Raw genomic sequence first — 19,754 nt, 5'->3', positions numbered from 1 at the left:
TAATAAAGCTTCCTTCACAGGAGTTTTGGATGATGTAGGGCTTATCTACACAAACATTTAGTTCTCGACAAGCTGGGGTGTAAATCTGATCCTTTGTTTTCGGTTATCTGACCAAAGGAGAGTTGTGTCTGTTTACTACTGTCAGCAAACCTCTCTTTCTCACACACTAAAATCTAGCTTCAGGCCTTCAGAACACCTTTGTCTAAGTCAAAAATGAGGCTTTATTTGTGCAGATTCACTCATGATATATTCTCATCTGACATTACGCAGTTTGCCATTTTGCATTTATCTAGCTATCTAGGGTTGCCAACTTTCTACTTGCACAGAACCGAACACCCTTACCCTACCCTCTGATCACTCCATCCCCCCTCCCTCTGTCGCTTGCTCTCCCCACCCTCACTCACTCATTTTCACCCGGCTAGCACACGGTGTTGGGGTGCGGGAGGGGATGAGGGCTCTGGCTGAGGGTGTGGACTCCGGGGAGGGGCCAGAAATGAGTTCAGGGTGCAGGAGTGGGCTCTGTGCTGAGGCAGTGGGTTGGTATGCGAGAGGGGGTGAGGGCTCTGGCTGAGGGTGCAGGCTCTGGGGTGGAGCCAGGGATGAGGGGTTTGGAGATCAGGAAGGGGCTCTAGGCTGAGGCAGAGGTGTGGGAGGGATGTGGTGACTGCCACTTCCCGCAGCCCCTATTGGCCGGGAACGGCGAACCGCGGCCAGTAGGAGCTGCAATCAGACGAACCTGTGGACGCTGCAGGTAAACAAACTGGCCTGGCCTGCCAGCGGATTTTCCTGATGGGCTGCATGCCAAAGATTGCCGATCCCTGGTTTAGTGGATACATTTTTATATCACAAAACCACCACTACAGTTTTAATTAGTTAATTCCTCTTGTACGCTTGGATGGTGGGATTTATGCTCATCTTTATCCAATAACTTCCACTAGCATTAACTGAAATGTGCTGCATAAATCTCCCATGCAACAAGGGGAGAGAGACTGTTCTTTAGACTGACTTTTTGTTAGAGCCATTACTTTATACATATGTAAGTTCTAAAGTGACATCAAAGGGTTTTAGTTTAAATTGCATTTTATGAGAACCAGCCATTAAGCATCTGGTGCCTCTAATGACAGTAGGTTCCCCATGAAAGGTCATAGATGTCAGAATTTTACCTTGGACCACCTCTGATACTACAATATTTAATGCAAGTGTATAATTTAGGTATTCCCAAGGATCAAACTCTGAATTTTAACAGTAGACTCCAAATTTTTAAAAATGAAATCACTAGAATTTTTAAAGGGGGACCACCCTGTCAAAGGGTAGCTGGCCCTTTGAAGGAGTAGGGGCCAGTCTACCTCAGGCAGGCTCCGCATAGGGGGAATGAGGCAGCTCAGGTTCACCTGGGAGTAGTTAACGCGCTGAGTAACTGGGAGGCAGTTAATTAGGCAGGGAAGGGCCTGGGCATGATAAAAGATTAAGGACCTCCGTTAGAGAGGAATCTCCTGAGAAGAAAGGCAGCTGTTAGAGAGAATGTAGAGGGAGAGGATCCCTCCAGCAGACTGGTGAGAAGCTGCCTGGGAAGTCAACCCTCCAAAGAGGAAGAAACAAAGAGGCTGAGAAAGCCCAGAGAGGTAGGAGGTATCTCAAGGTGTGGCCGAGGACTGAGAAGGATTGGTTCTGGCTGTTCCAAAGAAAGGCCCTGAACTGGAACCCAGTAGAGTGGATGGGCCTGGGTTCCCCTACCTTCTCTAGCCAAGGACTTGGGAGAAGAAGCCTCTAAACCCAGGAGACCTAGGGCTGTCTAGCCTCCACTAGAGCCATGGAACTTCCAACTCCCCATTGTCCTGAGGCCCTGACCCAAGGGCCGGATGATGAATTTGACAAACACAGAATTGAGTGTGGCAGCATATGGGGGGTGGAGTCAGCTGGTGTAGCTTCCCATCCTTTTGCAAGGTGGCGCTAACAGATAAAGGCCCCTTCCTACACCCACAAACATTTATGATCCAGTGGAGTAGGATTCCACAATTCTGTTTCTTTTGGTTTTTGTTCTGTTTGTCAATTTCTCAATGAAGGAACAGTGACAGTGAGAGAGACAAAAATGAGAGCAACCTGAAAACCACTTAGGAACATCCAGAGAGGTTTGATTTAGAGCATCTGCTAATGCGGCTGCCAAATGCCTGTCCAGTTTCAGATGTTTTTACTGAAAACCCAGGTAATAAGGGCTGCCAACAGATTGTTAAAAATAACACTGGGAACACACCCTTTCTAGGTGATAGCTGACTGTTGGACTGAGTGCACTGTAATTATAGTGCAGTCAACGAATTACAGTTTGAGCTAATAATACCCTACTGAGCTAAAGAGCTGTAATTACACAGAGATATAATATAAGAATGGCAGGATTTTCTGTGGTGATCAGACAGCATCTGGTAAAGTTAAAAGTCCAACTTGGTGGTCACTGCAAGCCAAGGCTCAGATGGGCCAGTTTAAAATTTAGTAGGTAAAACAAACCAAGTCCTGTGCTCCATTGAAGAACAAAACAGTGGGGTTTTCCCTAGAGGAGGAGACCTCCATTGCTAAGTTTGATGTAAGGAAAAGTCTAGATGGCAAGAGCATATTAAAATTGCAGGCTCAGCAATGCAGGATCCAAGTGTGCAGGGGCTTAGTGTATGGGGATCCAGGTATGGGTTGAAAGGGCTCTGTGTGGGGCAATCTGGGTGTGGGCAGGACAGTGGGTGATCTGGGTGCAGGGGGGGATCTGGATGCACAGGGGCTTGCGGGGGGGGGGTTTCTGGGTGCAGGGGCCATGGGACTGTGCAGGGGCGTCCAGATGAAGGTGGTTGGGGCTCAGTGTGGGGGTGGGTCTGGGTGTGGAGGAATAGAGCTCAGTAGGGGAGTCTGGGTGTGGGGAGCTCGGGGGGGGGGGTTCCAGATGCTGGGGGAGTGGGGCTCAGTGGGATGGGGAACTAGGTGCAGCCGGTTGGGGTTCAGTAGGGTGGGGATCCGGATGTGGGTGGCTCATTGGGGTGGTCCAGGGGCAATGGGACTTGATGGCGGGGGGGGGGGGGTTCTGGGTGTGGGGGCAGTGAGGCTTGGTGGGAGGGTCTGGATGCATGGGGATTGGGCGGATGGGTAGTAGCCTATACCTGAGGGTAGCAGCTGATGTGTGATGGGCGCAGAAAGCGGGGGGGTGGGGGTTTGCAGAGGGTCCAACAGCCGGGGGAGAAATCTGGGGGAGGGGAACAGGAAGTCCCGTGCTCCCCAGCTCAGCCGGGACTAGTAACTGAGTCCGGCACAGGGTAGGAGCCACCAGCTGGGTCTTCCCCAGTCCTGCCCTCTGCCCTACAGTAGTCTGCCGGCTGCCCTGGGCACCCAAAACATACTGCTGGGGTGGGTCATATGACTGCTTTTGTGGCTTCCCTGGCAGAAAGTGGGGAAGCAAAGAAATCTGTGGGGAAGCAAAGAAATCTGTGGGGGACATAAATTCTGGGCATGTGCAGTGACACAGAATTCCCCCAGGAGTAAAGATGTAGTTGAATTTATGGTAGCCTGGAAAGCACTAGGCATCTGACAAAGGGAGAAGTGGCATCCTACACACATACATACTGTTGCTGAGCTCACTGGCCATGAATGAGAGAACTGACTGGAAAGGGCTATGGAAAACAAGAATGGAGGAAAGTGGGAGGAAAGAAAATGAGGACATTAGTATCAGCAGGAGTTTGTCAAGGTTGTGCAAGTCCCGCAGGGAAACTAGAACCCTTTGAAATAATGGTGCTTGGATTATACAGTCAAAAGTATCTTCACAATGTACAGGGTAAACAATTAAACATGCAGGAAGGTTGTCAGAGGCAGAATAACCCTCTGCAGTTTACAAATGCTTTCTAAGCTTCCGAAAATAGTGATCAGACACTTTAAAACCCCTCATCCTGTCCTCCTTCTCACATCAGCTATCCATCTCTGGCCCCTCTTGCCTTGATCCCTAAGTCAGCACCTAGAAAAGCAGTTCCTTTAGAGTGATTGACATAAAGCCCTGTTTGGTGGTGCGGGTTTTACACAGCAGAAAAGCAGCAGACTTTAGCAGAGAAGGTGGGATGGAATAACAAACAAAGGCAGGAAAATGAAGAAGGCAAGATGAAAACTGGTGCCATCGGGCTCTTAGGACAATAAACCCAAGGACTGATCTCTGTCCCTGTCCTAAAAGATTCTCTAGGTGCATAGTATGAGGCATAATATTTCACATAAATCTCATTAACCCATTATAGTGTCATGACTTTCTGTGTGAATTTGATGCTCATGGAAAAGTGTTATTAAAAACACAGTCCAGAGCCTTTATGAAGGCAGGGCCTATACAGATTCTCTCACACAGCTTAACTAATGTATCCCCGGTTGTGACCTGCAAAGCCCTTGGTACTCCAGTCCTGAACCTTTCCTAAAAAATAGTTGCTAGCCTTATACAATGGCGAGGGGATCATGTTTTCCTTCTCCGTTTTCCTGTCCTGAGACCCAGAGCATGCTGGTACCATTGGGCCCCCAAAATAGATTCTTTACATTGATAGACTTCTTTGGTCATTCTGAGATTCTCAGATGAAAAGCACTATATAAGTGCAAAATTTTGATCATTATTATCTTTTACTTTGTTCCCCAATCTGGTTCATAGTCAAAATATTCCTGACTGAAAAGCCTGCATCTGAACACCCTCAAACATTGTGGAAATACAGAACTGGGTTCAGACCTGAATCTGTAGCTCAGACAATTCTCTAGTTCCTCTAAAGCAGTGGCTCTCAGCCAGGAGCCTGCAGGCCACATGTATGGTTGCCAACCCTCCAGGATTGTCTGGGAGTCTCGAGGAATTAAAGATTAATCTTTGATTAAAGATTATATCATCTGCTGAAACCTCCAGGAATATGTCCAACCAAAGTTAGCGCACAGCTGAGCTGTGCGCTAAAGGCCAGACTGCTTGGCGGGGTCCAGGTTCCTGGCTGTCCAGCGCTGTGGGGGCCGGGCTACCCTGCCACCCAGTGCGGCGGGGTCAGGGTTGGGGCTGACGACCAACCCTGTGTGTGGGAGGGTTTCAGGGGCGAGGCTCCCAGCTGGCCCTGTGGGATTGGGAGTTGGCGGGGGGGTGGGGAGGGGTCTGGGGCTGCCGGCTGGCCCCGCAGGGTCGGGTATCTGGGCTGCTGGCTGGCCCCACAAGCTCCTTTTTCCTGTGGGGGTTTTTTTTTTATCTTCACTCTTTGTACATTTCAGTCTTGGCAGCTAACTTGATGTAAAACTATCACACATAATACAGACCCAGAGAAGTGCTAAACGTCTTTGTTTCACAGAGACAAGGTGGGTGAGAGCAACAAGATTTCAAGCCACGCAGCGCTCTTCTTCGGGTCACAGTTTGTTTCACAGTTTGCTCTTGCTTGTGGCAGTTTGTAAAGTCAGTCTTCTGAGAACACTGGGGGGTCCAAAGTCTGATCTCTATTCCCTTAGTGGAAACCCATCAATTGAACAAGTTTAAAGGAAAGTAAAATGTAACCCTGCCAAGTTAAGAAACTTTTTTTTTTGTTTCTTTCAAAATTCCTTATAGGTCCATATTTTGGGGTCTCATGCCCTTATTTCAGGGGGGAAACCACTTTGATTAATAAGTTATTCTTAAAACCCCTCAGAATGATTCAGTCCTATTCTTTAAAGGGTACCGAAAGGACATCCTAGACTTCAATTGCAATTTTCTCTTCTGAAGCCATTGGAGGAACTGGCTTTGCTTTAGTGTCCTCTGGTGTTGAGTGAGAGCCACTGTTTAGAGTCCCTTTGTGTCACTGGCAATGCTATTTAGTTTCCATTTTTGGGTGCTAGCTTTTCGCTGTGCTTTTTATAACTTCATTTGATATCAGTCTCTTAGGAATTCAGAGTCAGATGCTGGTACTCTGGCTCACACTAAATGATACTGCAATCATTGCGCCTCATGGGGGAGTAATACGGCCATCAAACTCTGTCTTGAAACAGTCCCTAGTAGTGTGCCAGGCGTATCATGTCTCAGACGAGCACTGTAGGCACTTCAGCTGCTAAAACTCTAGCACCTGGTGAGTCACAAATAGCACCCAACCAAGCTGTCTGCAACCCAACACTTCTCCCAGGGCCCCCCTACCTGCCCAGGCTCTGAGCCCCACTCCTCCCTAGCCCCTTTCCAACTTGCACAGAACCTACCCTGCTGGTGAGCTTTGTCCTCTCAGAGCAGGATTAAGAGCGCACCAGCCAATTTACCCAGTGCAGATTCCTTGCAGTAACTTGTCCCACGAGTGGTCCCCGTTGACTTCAGCAGGACTACTCCTAGAGTAAGGCGCTTCTCATGGGGATTAACATCAAATGCATGGAGGTCTTGACATCTGAATGAAGGGGAGTGACTGAAAGATCTTTATGTCCTGCTATCTTAGAGCTTTTATAGTTCTCCCCTTGGGCCCCCTAGCAGCCTGTCTGCATAGGCACTTCAGGCAGCCACAGCTATCCCTGTGAGGAAAGGTGGCAGTATCTTTACCAACATCAATGCGGGCGATTTGGATGTTCCACTACTGCATTTTTTGTTCCATGAGACAATGTTTCTCAGTATTGGCATATGTGTTTTTAGAAACCGATATCCTGTAAGCCTCTTTGTGCCCCACTCAGTTTCTGATTCTGTTTAATGATTCTTTTTCAGGACAAGAGTCAAATCAATCAGGGTAGATGATCTCTTGGCCTATGTGCTAATGCCAGAGTGTAAGGGACAGTAAGACTGCCCCGTATCCATAAGCCCCTGCATGGGCTACCTTGGATTAGGTTGCACAGGGATAAACAGGCACTGTGCATCTTCTGCTTCCCCATCTCCTCACAGAGTGGGTGAGCAGGGAGCGGGCAGGATCATGGCTGTCCCACCTTGAAACATGCCAGCTGGTAGAGTGGAGCAAAGACAGAAATCTACTGTGGAACAGGCCAACAGAAAACTACTGCGCCCTTGGAGGCAGTGTAGAACTAGGCTGTGAACTGGTGGCACATGCTAGCCCTGAGATGCAGCTCGAGAGTTTCTAGACATTCCGTTGCCTTAGGGTAAACCATCAAATGTTCTCCCCTCACTGGCCCACAGCTACCCAAACAAAACCAGTTGCTGAATGTTTTGTTGACCTGATGTGCTGCTGTCTGTTCTGCTTGCAGAGTAGTGCCACCCCTGGCACAAGCTGGCACATGTTGTAATGTAACAAAAGGCACGAGTATGAAATTTACAAGAATCCAGATCCCCATAATGCTGTGCCTTGGACTAATGACCATTTGTTTCCATTTGCATGAAGTGTCTGAGGAGGTGGCAGAGATCACAGGTGAACACAGACCCAAACCCTTGGATCTTAAGAACAATGAAAAAGCAATCAGGTTCTTAAAAGAAGAATTTTAATAGAAGAAAAAGTAAAAGAATCACCTCTGTAAAATCAGGATGGTAAATACCTTACAGGGTAATCAGATTCAAAACATAGAGAATCCCTCTAGGCAAAACCTTACGTTACAAAAAGACAAAAATAGGAATATCCATTCCATTCAGCACAGCTTATTTTATCAGCCATTTAAACAAAACAGAATCTAAAGCATATCTAACTAGATTACTTACTGACTTCTTACAGGAGTTCTGACCTGCATTCCTGCTCTGGTCCCAGCAAAAGCAACACACAGACAGAAAGAACCTTTGTTTCCCCCCGCCGCCCCAGCTTTGAAAGTATCTTGTCTCCTCATTGGTCATTTTGGTCAGGTGCCAGCGAGGTTATCTTTAGCTTCTTAACCCTTTACAGGTGAAAGGGTTTTTCCTCTGGCCAGGAGGGATTTAAAGGTGGTTCGCCTTCCCTTTATATTTATGACACACATGTTCTCCTTTTGTAGGAAAAATGTGGAGGGGGGAGTGTGTTCTTTCTACTTAAAGATTTTAAAATCTGCCAATGGTTTTATTTATTTTTATATAGTCTCACTCTATAGACAATCAGTTAGAAATCTCAGGGCACATTCTTCTGGCTGGCTGAGCTCTGCTCAGTGCAGACCCCAAGGATGGAACAAAGGTGGCTTTACATCATCTCTGCATTTTCCCCCAGTCCTGAGGCTGGCTGGGGTGCAACTTAGAGCAGCTTCCAGGCTGCTTGAAAATGTGTTCAATGACCTATAACCCCAAAGGACTGTTCCAAAAGTCAAAGCACTGTAGAGAAAGGGGGCATGGGGACTTTAGAGTTAGGTGTGCTTGCTCTACGTCATCTGAGGATTGTTCTGCACTGGGGGAATCTTTAGGAGGCCATTTAAACTGGTTTTACAATCCCTTTTTGCTGCTAGAGTGGTGCAAAGGGGCTGTAATAAGCCACAGAATCTGTCCCAGCAATTGAAAGGTCTGAATCTGAGCTTTAAAATTATGCCCTTCCTATCTTGATATTCCAAATAGGTAAATAGATTTAAATTATTGGTATATATTTAATAAGAGATCTTGAAAGTGTTGCATTATTTTGAAATACAAGTGAGCTCTGTACAAGCCCACCCCCTAGAATTGCTGCCTGATGTGCTTGCATGATCAGTGCTTCATCTTTGGTACACTAAGTAGCAGTGGCTTGTCTTAGCTCAGAATCAGTGACTGTATAAACAGTGCTTTGTTTAGAACACCGGGAAGAGATTTCTAATTCTTAGGGATGAATTTCTCCCCTGTGCAGAGAGCCAAAATAGGGCTGAAGTGGGGCTCAAGTGGCACATTGAAATTCACCCTGGTGTTAAGAACCATTCTAAGAACAGGTGTAATTCGGTAGTTTTCAAGGATTGGTGTATTTTGTTTGACACTCCATTGGAAGTTTTACAGTGATGTCTACTTGGAAAACATTCATGTATTTGTACTAACTTAACCCTTTCACTGCAGATCCTCTACACAGCATGGTGCCTGCTGCTCTGATATGGTCCATTTAGTATGTCATGGAAATCAGAGACCAGATATATTCAGCAGACAGATTCACAAGGAAATATCTAGAATAGTCAACAGCAGCAGTCAAATGGATAATAAGTTAAAGGATCCAGTGGAAAGGGTTTATCAATATATGTAATATATAGAGTCTAGGATCAGTGTGATTCTCAATCATATAGCTTTCAAAATCCTGTCTACAGTTGATCTCATACTTTTTATATTAATCAAAATGATCTATTTGCAATTGGTTCAAGTACAGGAAGAATATTCGGCCAGATTCACTGTGCCTTGATGTCAATGGAGTTACACCTGGAATGAATTTGGCCCTGTCTTCTGCTGTCACCTGGGAAGTATACCAAAAGCAATATCCCAATTAGGTATGCAATATTTATGAGCTATGTCTTTGTTTAAAGGATTGTTCTACATTAATAAACCCGATTTTTGTATTGCATGGTTAATGATTGTCAACACAATTACCATTACTAGGTTGGATGGATGACTCTGAATTCCAATGACAGTTTCCAAGATTTGACAGAATTGCCTTAATGGATCATTAAAACTTATTTCCAGTTTTCAGTGAGTACAGTTACATCCCTTCCCCTCAAGTGCGCAATTTTAAAAGATCATAAATAGCAAACCGGAGGACTGGGAGACTGGAAATTTGATTCAGGGGCTACTTCTAGTAATCCCATGTCTCTGGTTTATCATTACTGCACCAGTTAGGGCAAAACTCCCAACACTAGCAAGCTGTGTGTGTGGCTTAAAAAAAAAAGTGCCTTTTATGTATAAAAGATGAATAGTGTGACAAGTATATATTAGGGTTACCGTACGCCCATATTTTCCCGGACATGTCCGGCTTTTTGGTTCTTAAATCGCTGTCTGGGAGGAATTTTTAAATATTTTAAAATGTCTGGGATTTTGCCATTATTATTTTTCCCCGAAGAAGAGTTGATCATTCAAGAAAGAGAGTGAATGTTGATCACTCGAGAGAGTGCCCACTTTTTCACCCTAGCTCCCAGCGCTTGCGCAGCGAAACAGCTGTTTCATATGGCTAGGAGGGAGAGGGAGGAGGGGGAACACAGCGCACTCAGGGGAGGAGGCAGGGCCAGGGCAGGGATCTGGGGATGGGGCCCAATGGGGAAGGGAGGGGGTGGAGTTTGGGCAGGGACTTTGGGGAAGGGGTTGGAATGGGGGCAGGGAAGGGGTGGAATTGCGATGGGGCTGGGGGGCACAAGCAAATACCCCTCACCCCCCCGTGGAGTGTCCTCTTTTTTTGAATGTTCAAATATGGTAACCCTATTATACATGTAATTATATAGCTCAGCTAGGTAAATCGGTGTAGCTCCAATTCTGTAAATGACCCCTACCCCTTTCTTTGGCCATGTCCATTGTGTCAGTGGCTGGAGGGGTGGTATAGGAGATACTACAGTGGAATTATGCTACCCACCAATTCCCCCATGTAGGGAGAAGTCTCTGTCAGCAAGACAGACTGGCATTTTGGCTGCCTGGCTGTACCCTAGGAAGGGCCCTTCAGATTATAATATGAGAACCATTAGTGTCTGATACATGTTGTGCTTAAAACTAGTTTAGAGGGAAAATGCTTTGGACACTTCTTTTTTTTTTTTTTTTTTTTTCTTTTATAACTAGATTTATCACTTTGCTTTAGCCCACGTATGCCTTGTTTGTTGTAAATGGTTCATTATATATTTTCATCTTTTGTGCGTTTGCAATTAATATAGCTTGTCAAGCGGGAACTTTTCCCAACTCCCAAATGTTGAAAACTGCTTGTTTAAAATCAGAAATATTTACTGTATATGGCTAAGGGAATCTCTTTAATTATATACAGAATTGTAGGAAGTATGTACATTTTTTATTGCATTTATTTTGTCTTACAGACTAAGGTTTTGTTGTTTTCTTATCTACCTACCAGAGGTTTAATTTATTCTTCATTGGGCCTACATTGAACTAAGCTGTATTTTTTGTTGTTGTTGTTGTTTTTTTTTGTTCAACACTACCATATAGGCATTTTAAACTCTCAGGGGGCAGTTTAATTTTCTACTTGCTAAAACTGATTTTTAGGATACTGAAAACTAGTTATATTTCCAATTTCTCCGCAACTTAATTTGTAACTGGACAGAGCCACCTTTGTGACTAGCAGGAATAAGGTAGGAATAGTTTGTTGTAGTTTAGTCAACATTATTAGTGCATCTACCAAGTACTTTCACTCTATGAACTGAATGTCCCTAATTTTGAATTCCTCAATTTGTAAGGTGTATCACCTTAATAATTGAACTTCCACAGTGATTTCCATCTGAGGATATCCCAGTTCTTCACATATATTAATCAAATAATCCTCCTAAAAGCCCTCCCTCAGGTCATACCCTTAGTCGGTATCAGAGCTAGGATTAGAGTCTCCTGACTCCCAGCCCTATGATTTATTATTATTTATTTGGTTTTTGAGCACCAAAGCATTCTCAAAACTGTACAAGTCCCAAAGGAAGACAGAATGTGCCCAGGGGCCGGCAATCAGAAAAGCTGGACCACACAGATTGGACTCACAATATCCAGAGGATTGTTCTGTCTCAGAGTGCACCTTTTTAAGAAAAATGATTATTATATTTCGTAGAAATTTGATATTATTGGAGGAAACCGGTCTTAAATCTTACTCCAAAAAAGGCTTGCTTGTTTGGGCTCAATCTACTAGCATTATTAGAACATGGACCAGTGGCTCTGCAATTACGTTGGCTCTCTAAATTTGTAGGCCTGGAAGCTGGGGGCTACCAATGAGCCTTTTGAGGCTTGCATTAGAGTAAAGGTTTGGGAAAGTTTCCAGTGATGTTCCTAAGACCATCGTTGGCTGTGAGCTTCCTACGGCTCATCAGAGTAGCTGGAGGGGACTTGCATGGGGCAGGATTGAGCCCTATTGTTCTACATCTGGGTTTAGGAATCTAGTATAAATCTAATCCAAGAGATATTATGGACAGTTCTGTAAACTAAAGGAACTAGACTTGCTCTTCCAATTATTTTATTGTTTAATATTTATACTGAGGTAGCACCTAAAGGCCACAACCCAATTGGGCCCCATTGTGGTAAGTGCTGCACAGTCATAAATTATAGTCCCTTCCCCAAACACCTTACAGTTTAAAGGCAAGATATAAAAGGTGGATGAGATGGGGTAACAAGTATAATAGGTTGTGCAAATTCTTAGCCATTTAACGGTAGTGATCACAGTTCGCCACCTGCCTAGTTGTTTTTAGGCTGTACGTTACCATAAGCATTCTATCCAAGGTGAGCTGTGAGGAAGGACTTGGAGGAGAAGGTAATCTGTTGATTTTGTCTGGGAGCTCTTCCATCTTGGAAGTGGTGGCATGGAAGTAAGTACCGCCATGCTTCTCAGAGATATGAAGGGTGATTGAGGTCAGCATCATTGGCAGCATAAAGGTGGAAGTTGACCTTATGATAAGATAGTAGATAGGCAAAATTGTCCTTTCTTTCAAAGCCCTCCACAATAAGCTTGTGTTTGCTACATAGGAAGAAGGAGAGCCAATGGAGAGACTTAAAGTGCACAATGATGTAGTCAATGGTGACCCAAGAAGAGACTTTTAGCAGCAGCATTTTGAATGGATCTGAGGGAGAGAGGCAAGATTGCAGGGATTAAGGCCAAAGAGATGGAGATGACAAGATACGAGATGATCAGGGTTTGGACAAGTTTAGCAGCATGGGTAGAGGGGAATGGTTGTCTCTTGAAGATGTTGGGCAGGAAGAAGCAACAGGATTTAGACACAGTCTGGTTGTTGGGGTCTGAGAAGAGGGATAAGTCCAAGATGAAGCCAAGATGATGAGCCTGAGTGACAGGGAGGATAGTTTTGTTGTCCAGCATGATAGAAATAGGTGAGGGAAGGGCTTGGGGGAAAAAATCAGTTAAGTTTCATTTGACGCTCCATGAGGAGATGTCAGAAAGACAGGACAAGATTTTAAATTTGGATGGAGAACAGGTTGAGAGTAGAGAGGTAGATTTGTGATAGCACAGATCAGCATAAAGGTTGTATTTAAAACATGTTTGTGCCAGAGATAGGATACAGAGAGGGAAGAGGAGGGGGCCAAGAATGGAGCACTGAGGGATCCCTCCCTGAAAGCAGGAGAGGGGAGGAAGATGACCCACAGTAAAGGAGTGAATTGAGGAGAACCAAGAAAGGATGGAGTAACAAAAGCCCAGGGATGATAGACTTCTGAAAAGAAGAATGTGGTCAACACTGTCAAAGGCAGCCAGGCGGTTAAAGAGATTGAGAATCGAGTACTACCCCTGAAATTTGTCCAGAAAAAGCCAAAAGGAGCTGTTTTGGTGGAGTGTCAGGAGCAGAATTTAAGATGGTAGAGAAAGGAATGAGAGGAGAGGAACTACAACTGCTGTCTTAAGACTACATGCTCAGTAACTTTGGAAAAGAAGGGGAGAACAGAGATGAGGCAGTCATTTGAGGGAGAGATGGAATTGAGGTTCATTACTTTTTAAGATGGGTAAAACCAAAGTATATTTGTTTTGTGAGGGGAAGAAACGTGATGAAAGTGAGAGATTAAGGAGAAAAATGAGGAGGGGTAAGGCAAGTTAAGATCTTTAGATAGAAACAAGAATTCTGTAACCATTCCTGAAGCTCTTAAACCTCTTACCATAAAATAGAGAGACTGTAGACATGTAAATTTATTTTTATTTTGCAAGTTATGTTGTTGTTCCCTTGAAAGTTGCAGGAAAGCGGTATCTCTACCAAATTTAGGAGAAAGAGGAAATGGCAGTATATAGAATTAAAATCATCCTAACTTTATCCAGTCTATTTGGGCCACATTCTTCCCTGACCTGTAGTTGTCATGGGGTACAAGTCAGGATAGTATATGGCATATTATGTTTAATAGTCATCATTAAGAAGATGTAGCTATTATTTTATTCATAAAGGGCTAATAACCCATCCCACACAGGATGATTATATTATTATTCCATGTAGACCGGGTAGGATGGAATCCTTATTAGGCTGCACAGTGTGTGCTTCTGCAGCACTAATACTTCCATTCTCACTTGTAAGGACAATGACTGATGGATCCACAAACTTGCCCTACTCATTCCCCCACCTGCCTCTACCCCGCAAACCCTAGTGTGTAAGAAGGACATACAGAGACATCCCTGTGGACTCCCTATGAGGGTTCTCTATATCTCTGACCCTCCTATCCCTCACTGTGAAGTAGAACCACACTGGTTCTGCTACATGTAGGGCCTTCTGCACTGCAGAGGAAGAAGCAGGATTTGCTTTTTAGTAGTTTCTCATTTAAATAAATGTTAGCGAAAGATGAAAATATCAGTGCCTTCTGTGCTCAATTTCAGTGGGAAGGAGGACAAGTGGACTGGAAAAATATATTAATTTAGTGCAAAGCTTCTGATTTTTGTCTACTTCATTTGGTAACCAGTGATTTCAGAAAAGCTTTTATATAAACAAGAATATCTATGCAAAACTAAGGCTGTGTTAAGAAATCATTGCCATAAAGTGAAATGGGGATCAGTGACCTGAAAACTTTGTCAGAATCCAGTTACATAACATTTGAACTAGAGTGTTTTTCAAAGGCATAAAGAGGCAACTTTACTCCTCTGTTTTGGAAAAGGGCAGGATAACACACCAAAATTATTTACCCCGGGGGGAATTCTGTGCCAAAAAATAAATTATGTGCACAATATTTTTAAATTCTGCATCTTTTATTTGTCAAAAGAACACAGTATAATCATGCCAGTTTCAATTATTTTGGTCATTGATTTCAAAATACCTATCAGCAAGTATGTCTGTAACAGTATAGCCAACAAAAATTCAGGAAATGTTTTTTGACAAATAGATTCCTTACTAGGCATATTAATAGAGAACTTTGACTAATTCATTTAAACTACAACACAGAAATGTATTTCCTGCACCCTACAGAAGCAGTGCAAAGACCTGGGGGAGTCAGGGGAATGGAGGAGCTGAGGGAGAGGGAAATAATTGCTGGGAAAGAGCCTGGGAGTGAACTTGGAGAGTTGTTTGGGTATGGGTGGGAGAAGTATGGAACAGGGTGGGTTTTTTGGGGGGTGGGGGGATTGTTAGGGAACTTCGCCATGCAGCCCCTGGTTCACCCCTAGCATTTCTCATTCAGTCAGGCACATCTGCCCCTATCCCCATGTGTTCCTGCACCCTGTGTCCCTGCACTCCCTCCCCCTGTTCCCATGTGTTCCTACACCCCACTCAGCCACCCCTCCTCCCCATCCCCATGTGTCCCTGCACCCCCACACCCATTCAGTCCCAGTCTGTCCCCCGAACTAGCCCTTCTGAACCACAGTCTGTGATCCCCCAGCAGCCCCATGTGCCCCCTGCAGTCCATCCCTCCATATCCCGTGCCTTCTGACTTGGCCCCATGGGCAGGGAGCTGTGAGGAATGCAGACTGTTCTCTTCCCTATCCACAGCTGGGGCTGCTCCTGCCCAGGACTGGGTTCTTGCTGTTCTGACACTACAACAGCCCCTGGTGGACAAAAGCATAACTGCAGTGCCTGTCTGGCGGAATGTATTTTCTGCAGAGAAAAAAATTCTACGCAGGACATAAATTCTGCACATGCACAGTGATGCAAAATTCCCGCAGGAGTAAAAATTAGTCATATGAAAGTGTAGACTGGAAGATAATTCCAATTGATGAAAAATTTCAAACAAGATGTAACTTTTCCAAACTGACTTTTGGAGTGGAAAAGAGGCAAAATCAAAGCCACTGGAGAGGAGACATGCACACAAGAGCAGAGATTTAGAAGTTTTTCATTCTTTCTTTGCAGCCAAATTTATTGTATTTTACTAAAGAGCTACATTTTCCACTTATATAACTGCATTTTCTGCGTAAGTACCTAATCAAGGCAATTTTAATGGTGCATCAAATGTACCTTAACTCTTTGTTTAAAAGTAAATTGGGGAATGTCTGTGGAACTCATTTTATGGTGAATAGTCTGTTTATAACTATCTGCATAGAACAAATGTATAATTCATTAGCTGGAGTGATGTAATCAGCATGTGTGTAGAAAGAACTTTAACTGAACCAAAAAGATTAGAGAGGTTAACTCCCTAAAACATGGTTCTTGGCAGGTCTGGATGGTTCACACTGCAGTCCTTTTAATAGAGACGTGTGCATCACTGTACTTGTGTAGATAGCCATAAATGTCCAGTGAAATACAAGCCAATAAGTAACTTCTACTTCTCCAGATTATATTAAAATCTTTCATACTACAACATATTATAGCCTGCATGACATTTTTTTTCCTGGCTCACTTTATATTCAGAAATGTTCTTTACTCTGAGTTTGCAGTATTTTCAAGAGACTTTCTTCTTCTTCTCTGTTTCATCTTTCAATGGCAGGCCAAAAAAAATTTTAAGTGCAACTAGAAAAAGACACAAACTAACAGCAAATTTTTAAGTACTTAGAAGCAGGAAGCCTGCCAAACAGTCAGTGGGCCACTGGATGATTGAGGTGCTGAAGGAGCACTCCAGGAAGACAAGGTTGTTGTGCAGAAGCTAAATGAATACTTTGCATTAGTCTTCACTGCAGAGGATGGGAGGGAGATTCCCACACCTGAGTCATTCTTTCTTTTTTTTTTATGACAAATCTGAAGAACTGTCCCAGGTTGAGGTGTGAATAGAGGAGGTTTTGGAACAAGCTGATAAATTAAATACGGCTGTCAATTAATTTTTTTTGAGGTAATTGCGTGAGTTAACTGCGATTAATCGTGATAAAAAAAATTAATCCTGATTAATTGTAGTTTTAATCGCACTGTTAAATAGAATGCCAATTGAAATTTATTAAATATTTTTGGATGTTTTTCTACATTTTCAAATATATTGATTTAAATTACAACACAGAATACAAAGTTTACAGCACTCACTTTATATTATTATTTTTATTACAAATATTTGCACTGTAAATATGATAAACAAAAGAAATTGTATTTTTCAATTCACTTCATACAAGTACCATAATGCAATCTCTTTATTGTGAAAGTGCAACTTACAAATGTAGATTTTTTTTTTGTTTGTTTTGTTACATAACTGCACTCAAAAACAAAACAATGTAAAACTTTAGAGCCAACAAGTCCGCTCAGTCCTACTTCTTAGCAAATTGCTAAGACAAACAAGTTTATTTACATTTATGGGAGATAATGCTGCTGGCTTCTTATTTATGTCAACTGAAATTGGGAACATGCATTTGCATAGCACATTTGTAGCTGGCATAGCAAGGTATTTATGTGCTAGATACGCTAAACATTCGTATGCCCCTACATGCTTCGGCCACCATTCCAGAGGATATGCTTCCATGCTGATAATGCTCATTAAAAAAAATAATGCATTAATTAAATTTTGACTGAACTCCTTGGGGGGAGAATTGCATGTCTCCTGCTCTGTTTTACCCTCATTCTGCCATATATTTCATGTTATAGCAGTCTCGGATGATGACCCAGCACATGTTGTTCATTTTAAGAACATTTTCACGGCAGATTTGACAAAACACAAAGAAGGTACCAATGTGAGATTTCTTAAGATAGCTACAGCACTTGACCCAAGGTTTAAGAATCTGAAGTGCCTTCCAACATCTGAAAGGGATGAGGTGTGGAGCATGCTTTCAGAAGTCTTAAAAGAGCAACACTCTGATGCAGAAACTACAGAACCCAAACCATCAAAAAAGAAAATTAACCTTCTGCTGGTGGCATCTGACTCAGCTAATGAAAGTGAACATGCATTGGTCTGCACTGCTTTGGATCATTATCAAGCAGAACCCATCATCAGCATGGAAGCATGTCTTCTGGAATGGTGCTTGAAGCATGAAGGGACATATGAATCTTTAGCACGTCTTACACGTAAATATCTTCCGACGCCAGCTACAACAGTGCCATGTGAATGCCTGTTCTGACTTTCAGGCGACATTGTAAACAAGAAGCAGGCAGTATTATCTCCTGCAAATGTAAACAAACTTGTTCTTCTGAGTGACTGGCTGAACAAGAAGTAGGACTGAGTGGACTTGTAGGGTGCTAAAGTTTTACATTGTTTTATTTTTGAATGCAGGGGTTTTTTTGTACATAATTCTACATCTGTAAGTTCAACTTTCATGATAAGGAGATTGCATTACATTACTTGTGTGAGGTGAATTGAAAAATACTATTTCTTTTTTTCTAACGCAAATATTTTGTAATAAAAATAAATATCAAGTGAGCACTGTACACTTTGTATTCTGCATTGTAATTGAAATCAATATATTTGAAAATGTAGAAAACATCCATTCTGTTGTTAAGTGTGATTGATTAAAAAAATTAATCATGATTACTTACAGCCGTAAAATTAAACTAGTAAGTCATCATAATCAGATGGTGTTCACCCAAGAGTTCTGCAGAAACTCAAATATGAAATTGCAGAACTAACTATGGTACATGACCTATCACTTAAATCAGCCTCCATACCACGTGACTGATAGATAGCTTACGTAACCGTGTCAATTTTTAAAAAGATTCTAGAGGCGACACTGGCCATTACAGGCCAGTAAGCCTAACTTCAGTACCAGCCAAACTGGCTGAAACTATAGTAAAGAACAGAATTATCACACACATAGATGAATATAATATGTTGGGGAAGAGTTAACACAGCTTTTGTAAAGGGTAATTATGCCTTCCCCCCCCCAAAAAAGGAGGACTTGTGGCACCTTAGAGACTAACCAATTTATTTGAGCATGAGCTTTCGTGAGCTACAGCTACATTGTAGGGAGAGTGGTCACTTTGGATGAGCTATTACCAGCAGGAGAGTGAGTTTGTGTGTGTATGGGGGTGGGGGAGTGAGAAAACCTGGATTTGTGCTGGAAATGGCTCACTTTGATTTTCATGCCGGTTGTAAGGAGAGTGGTCACTTTGGATAGGCTATTACCAGCAGGAGAGTGAGTTTGTGTGTGTGGTTTTTGGAGGGGGGTGAGGGCGTGAGAGAACCTGGATTTCTGCAGGAAATGGCCCACCTTGATTATCATACACATTGTGAAGACAGTGGTCACTTTGGATGGGCTATTACCAGCAAGAGAGTGAGTTTGTCTGTGGGGGGGCGGAGGGTGAGAAAACCTGGATTTGTGCTGGAAATGGCCCAACTTGATGATCACTTTAGATAAGCTATTACCAGCAGGAGAGTGGGGTGGGAGGAGGTATTGTTTCATGGTGTCTGTGTATATAATGTCTTCTGCAATTTCCACAGTATGCATCCGATGAAGTGAGCTGTAGCTCACGAAAGCTCATGCTCAAATAAATTGGTTAGTCTCTAAGGTGCCACAAGTCCTCCTTTTCTTTTTGCGAATACAGACTAACACGGCTGTTACTCGGAAATATGCCTTCCCAGTCTATTATAATTCTTTGAGAGGGTCAACCAACATGTAGACAAGGGTGATCCAGTAGATATAGCATTCTTGGACTTTCAAAAAGCCTTTGGCTAGATCCCTCACCAAAGGCTTTTAAGCAAAGTAGTCAGTCATGGGATAAGAGGGAAGGTCCTCTCATAGATCAGTAACTGCTTAAAATATAGGAAATAAAAGGTAGGAATAACTGGTCAGTTTTCACAGTGGAGGGATGTAAACAGCTGGAATGTCCCATAGCCCTTGCTTAGCAAGTGCCTTATCTCCTTTTTTTTTTTTTTTTTAATATATAGTTCTCTAGTTGTATAGTAGTTAGTTAGTTGGGGGTTTCCCCACCCTTCCGACTCTCCAGAACCAGGGTATGCTGTGGTCCCCAGGTTTCAAAACCTGTAAGTCTGCACTAAGCGCATGCCAAAGAGT

At 43.3% G+C, this 19,754-nt stretch overlaps 1 long non-coding RNA gene across 1 annotated transcript in view; it reads left to right on the top strand.

Annotated features, from left to right (window-relative positions):
- The first annotated feature begins 1,500 nt into the window (after window positions 1-1,500).
- The window catches only part of LOC122466014, a 38,300-nt gene continuing 20,046 nt past the window's right edge, over window positions 1,501-19,754 (top strand). Inside the window, exon 1 of the long non-coding RNA XR_006291208.1 lies at window positions 1,501-1,622. This is a non-coding gene — a long non-coding RNA (uncharacterized LOC122466014). The remainder of the gene's footprint in view (window positions 1,623-19,754) is intronic.

This window comes from Chelonia mydas, chromosome 1, assembly GCF_015237465.2.
Source record: "Chelonia mydas isolate rCheMyd1 chromosome 1, rCheMyd1.pri.v2, whole genome shotgun sequence".
NCBI classification, from domain to species: Eukaryota; Metazoa; Chordata; order Testudines; family Cheloniidae; genus Chelonia; species Chelonia mydas.
This window is presented reverse-complemented; position numbering and strand designations above follow the sequence as displayed.